Consider the following 6,000-nt stretch of genomic DNA (forward strand, 5'->3'; position numbering starts at 1 on the left):
GTCGGCCAAAAGGTTCTAACTGGTACATATGAAACACGCTATCACCAGCCACAGAACACATAGACTTCATTCAAGCACTCACAGAACCCCAACCAAGATAAACCATATCACGGACCATAAAACAAACCTCAACAAATTTAAGAGGGTTGAAGTCATACCAAGTGTATTTTCTGACCTTAATGGAATCAACTAAAAGTCAGTAACAGAAAGATATGGAAATTAAACGCCCACTTCTATTTCCTCCTTGGATCAAAGAAAAAGTGTCTAAGAAAAATTTAAATACATAGAACTGACTAAAATTTTTAAAAACAACATATCAAAAGATGTGGGCTGCATCTAATGCAGTGCTGGGAGGAAAATTTGCAGCACTAAATTGTTTACATTAGAAATGAGGAAAGCTCTCAAGTCAATAAGTTAAATTCCTAAGTTAAGAAACAGGAGAAAAAAAGAACAAAATAAACCAGAAGGAATCAGAAGGAAGAAAAACAACAAAGGTAAGAGCATGTATCAGGGAAACACAAAAAGAGAAAACAACAGGAAAATTGATAAAAACTGATTCTTTGGAAAATTGAAAATTGATAAACTTCTACCAAGACTGACAAAATAAAAAGAGAAAATATATAAAGCATTGTGTTTTAGTTTGACAGAAATTTTCCTTTTCTAGTGGTTCATAAAATAATGGTGTATCTTAAAATTTTAAAACATCTTAACTTTAATAAAATATATCTTTTGTAAAAAACATTGTTAACATTCTTTGATAAAAAGGACATAGGCTCCATTTTTTTTTAGAGTTCCTATGCATGGTAGAACACAATGGTCTGATTACTGCCACCATGTACCACTCTAATTCTATGATGGTGGTGGTGGTGATGTGTGTGTGTGTGTGTCTGTGTGTGCTTTGGAGGTAGGATGCAGGGGGCCAGACCAGCCAAAGAAAGGTTACAGAAGGTAACCATATGAAACATGAACTCACTGCAATATGAATTTTTTCCAAATCAGACCTATTTTGATCTAACTCGTTAGTTAGTAGACCCATAAGAAGAAAATATTATAAAAGGGAAATTGAGGGCCCAGGAATGAAGGGGTAATACTGAAAACATCTCCACACTGCACTTGGCCTTCCTGGTCTTTGTAATTCTCAATCCTGGATCACACAGTATATAGCTCCAACAACAAGATTCGTAGACCACAATCTTTACTCTTAGTTTGACATTAAGTGAAACTGTCACTAAGCTGGAGTATTTCCACCAGCCCTGGGGGTGCAGGGAGAAAGCCAGAACCCCAATTCTTTGCTGTTCATAGCTCAGCTTCCCTGGCACAGGATTGTGGCTAATTTAATCAGGGTTATTTGTGAATAAGCTACATGAGACTGATTCTTCTATGATCTTGTTCCTGGTACTGTCATCTCAAAGGAAAACTTGATTGCTCTCCATAAAGTGATGGGCATATTTTTTCCGTTATTGCCAGTTTTTCACCTTAAAACTTTGGAAAATCACCAAGTTTCACTCTGTGAGTAAAATATTGTCTAAACTTGGTCTACAGACCAAACCTCTGTCCTCAGATGAATAATCAGAATTTCTTTCAGCCTATACTAACTCAGCAACTTAAAGAGGATTAAAAATAGTTGCCATTTTGGATCTCTCTCTTTTCCTAAAGGTACAAATCTTGGCCAGGATGGGTTGCTGAATGGATATAGCTGCTGTTTAAATGACAATAGTTTATGTCTTGCTATGAAAGAAAATGAAAAGAAGATAGACTATTTCATCAAATAATTATTTACTTATGGAGGATACTCATCACATAGATCATTTTCTGTTTAATAATGTTATGAAATGAAGTATTATTTAGTAGAGCTTTGTGTAATTATTTTCACTACTTGTTTAGAATAAGAGTTAACTGAATTATATTGTATTATTTCCAACTCCAGCTCCAACTCTGCTGATGGGAGAGTAGAAAAATGAAGTGAGGCTTCGAAGGTTTGAGTGGTAGCTACCAGCCCTTGCCAGGGGATCCTGGGAAAGACCCCCCTGCAACAAAGCCCTTCATCTGGTGGACTGATTAAACGAAATGATCTGAACCAGAGACCCATTGAGTCTACGAAGGAGACTTCAGTTAAAGGAAAACTTAGAGGAAAACTTACCAAGTAAAAGTCTCAAAATTGCTGAATTCCCGTGATACTTTGAAAATCTCCCTGAAAGACAGATTGCCCAAAAGTTTGGGCAGAATCTCACATTAAAGTAGAGGACCAGGACATAGCTTCCTGGCTTATGCAATTCTTCACATCCCAGCCCCATGTAGCTCTCTCTCATCAGTAACACACACACACACACTGAGATGGAATGAATGTTTTTACCCCTTCCAAAGTCATACATTGATGCTCTATCTCCAAATCTGATGCTTATTTGGAGGTAAAACTGTTGGGAGGTAATTGAGTTTAGATGAGGTCCTGAGGGTGAGACTCTCATGATGGGATTGGTGCCCTTATACAAAGAAGAAGAGAGCCAAGTGTGTGCTCTCTCTCTCTTTCTGCCATGAAGAGGCAAAGCCACTTTCAAACCAGAAAGAGGGCTCTCACCAGATGCTAAATCTGCAGATACTTTGATATTGATTACTTGGGAGAATACATTTATAAGCAAATATTCATAATAATGAGAAGATAGGAGGACAAAAAAAAATCACTTAAGCAAGACCCTCCTGAAATAAAAGGTGGCTTTTGGATTAGTTTTCCCTTTCAGATAAGCAGATGACACCACCCTTATGGCAGAAAATGAAGAAGAAATAAAGAGAGCCTCTTGATGAAAGTGAAAGAGGAGAGTGAAAGGTTGGCTTAAAACTCAACATTCAGAAAACGAAGATTATGGCATCCAGTCCCATCACTTTATGGCAAATAGTCGGGGAAATAATGGAAACAGTGAGAGACTTTATTTTGGAGGGCTCCAAAATCACTGCAGAAGGTGACTGCAGCTATGAAATTAAAAGACGCTTGCACCTTGGAAGAAAAGCTATGACCAACCTAGACAGCATATTAAAAAGCAGAGACATTACTTTGCGACAAGGTTTGTCTAGTCAAAGCTATGGTTTTTCCAGTAGTCATGTATGGATGTGAGAGTTGGACTATAAAGAAAGTTGAGCACCAAAGAATCGATGCTTTTGAACTGTGGTGTTGGAGAAGACTCTTGAGAGTCCCTTGGACTGCAAGGAGATCCAGTCAGTCCTAAAGGAAATCCGTCATGAATAGTCACTGGAAGGACTGATGCTGAAGCTGAAACTCCAATGCTCTGGCCACCTGATGCAAAGAACTGACTCACTGGAAAAGACCCTGATGCTGGGAAAGATTGAAGGCAGGAGGAGAAGGGGGCAACAGAGGATGAGATGGTTGGATGGCATCACCGACTCGATGGACATGAGTTTGAGTAGGTTCCGGGAGTTGGTGATGGACAGTGAAGCCTGGCATGCTGCAGTCCATGGGGTCTCAAAGAGTCAGACATGACTGAGTGACTGAACTGAACTGAACTTGGTGTTTAAAATCATTAACTTCACATAGCAAAAATCCTCCTGCTCCAAATAAGGCTCCAGCTTAGAAATTTGAGTGTTCTGTTTTTGCTTTCATGATCTTTCATCAAAAGATAACATTAGTATTTCTTGATTTTCATATATTAGTTAGGTCATTTGGAATTTTGGTATTTCATAACTTCCCCTTGATACTCAGTGTGGTGTCAGTGCCATGAAATTGGAAACATGCAATTAGAACAGCAGTGTGAAGAGTTGTCCTGTAACACAGAGGCGTTTTAAATTTAGCTTTTAGCAAATTAGATGACTAGGGAAAGTTAGATGAAAGGGGCTTAAAAAGGAAAAGCAGGTCAAAACCATTTTGCTGATTTTGTCTCCACGAATCTTTTACCTTGTATATTTTTAACTTTTCATAGCATATTCATATACACACATAATCTTCAAAAGAAGCTCATAACTTCCTGAACAACATACAATATTCCATAGGATTCATTTTCCAAACATCCTTTGACTCCTTGAAGGCATTTGACAGAAATGCCATCTACCAACTCAACATTGTGTTGCTCAATCCCTAAGTGTCAGAATCAGAACAGCCATTGACTTTCCAGGATAACAGTCAGCATTTCTCTAACCCTTTGGCAACACATTATGCCTACTTTGTCCCTTCAGAAGCCCCATAGCCTCCAGCTATCAACCATCCTTTGTTGTTGCTGTTTTAGCTGCTAAGTGGTGTCCACCTCTTTTGCAACCCCATGGACTCTAGCCTGCCAGGCTCCTCCATCCATAGGATTTCCCAGGCAAGAACACTGGAGTGGGTTGCCGTTTCCTTCTCCAGGGCATTTTCCTGACCCCAGGATTAAACCTGAGTCTCTTGCATTGGCAGGTGGGTTCTTTACTACTGAGCCACTGGGGAAGCCCTTCCTGCTATGCAAACCTGCTATTAGAACAGGGCTTGACACTGGTCTCTTACACCTATGGTTAAATTCAAGCCAATTGTTTCCCTCTTACTGGATTATTTAAAGCTTCTCTTAAACTGAGATTTAAAGCTATGATTTTTTTGTGTGTGGTTAACAAACATGTAAAATTTACCATCTTAGCAATTTTTCATCTTGCAAAATTAAAACAGTATCCATTGTACAACTTTTTCTCCCTCCTCACAGCCCCTGGCAACCACACTCTGAATTTGTCTACTTTAGACACCTTGTGTAAGTGGAATCATGCAATATTTGTCTTTTGTGACTGGCTCAACTTAGTAATAATGTCCTTATAATACAGTTGAAGCATACTGTAGGATTTTTTTCAGCATGAATGAGTTAGAAATTGGGGGAAAAAATGCAAAATTGGAGCCATAATTAGAAAGCAGTAAATAGAAGCACATAATAAGAGGTGTTTTATGCTCAGCTTTATCAACCATACAATCTATATGGCTTAGATTGGGCAAATCTTTGGGATGAGAATAGTTGGAGAAGTGGTGTGCCTTAGAGCTAAAAATGGGTGGACTACTTACTTACTTGCTGTCCCCTCAATACCATAGAAGGGATAAAAACCAAATCCTTAGAAGCACTGCTGCTGCTGCTGCTAAGTCGCTTCAGTCGTGTCCAACTCTGTGCTACCCCACAGACGGCAGTCCATCAGGCTCCTCCATCCCTGGGATTCTCCAGGCAAGAACACTGGAGTAGGTTGCCATTTCCTTCTCCAATGCACGAAAGTGAAAAGTGAAAGTGAAGTCGCTCAGTTGTGTCTGACTCGTAGCAACCCCATGACTTCAGCCTACCAGGCTCCTCTGTCCATGGGATTTTCCAGGCAAGAGTACTGGAGTGGGGTGCCCTTGCCTTCTCCTTAGAAGCACTAGTAAACCAAAAAGCTGATGTTAGCAGACCAGAGTATGAGGTAATTTCTGTATCGTATAAAGCAGATGGACTAGACTTGGATGTTCGCAAAACCTAACAGGATATGGGAATCTGCTTTTGAGGTCACTGCCTGTAGCATTCACCCCAGTCTAAAGTCCTAAAAATACCTCTCTAGACAATAGATTTACTTGTAGGAAGTGCCCAGCATGAACCACTGGGCTAGAGAAAGAAGTGGTGTAATGTCCCAGGTCATTTCTGGCTTCTCTGAGGACATGCAGCCTCACACTTAAAGGTAAGCTTCTCTGGACTTCAGAAAAAGCCCACTCATCACATCAACCCACTTACTATAGAAGCAGACACCATTTGAGAAAACAGAAAGAAAAGCAATAAATGGGAGAAGTAAAAAAATCATCAGGGGAAGCAAAATTAATGCAAGAGAACACAAAGTAATTCTTGGGAGTTAAAATTCTGGTTGCTAACAACTCAGTAGAAGAACTGAATGCAGAAACAGAGAGGACTACAGGCATACTTAGCAACCTGGAAGCTTAGGCTAAGGGCTTTTTTAAGAATTCAAAAAATAAAAATGAAAACTATGAGAAATTAATAAACTTGGAGCCATATCCAGATAAATATACATTCA

This window comes from Bos indicus, chromosome 5 (genome assembly GCF_029378745.1).
Source record: "Bos indicus isolate NIAB-ARS_2022 breed Sahiwal x Tharparkar chromosome 5, NIAB-ARS_B.indTharparkar_mat_pri_1.0, whole genome shotgun sequence".
NCBI lineage: Eukaryota > Metazoa > Chordata > Mammalia > Artiodactyla > Bovidae > Bos > Bos indicus.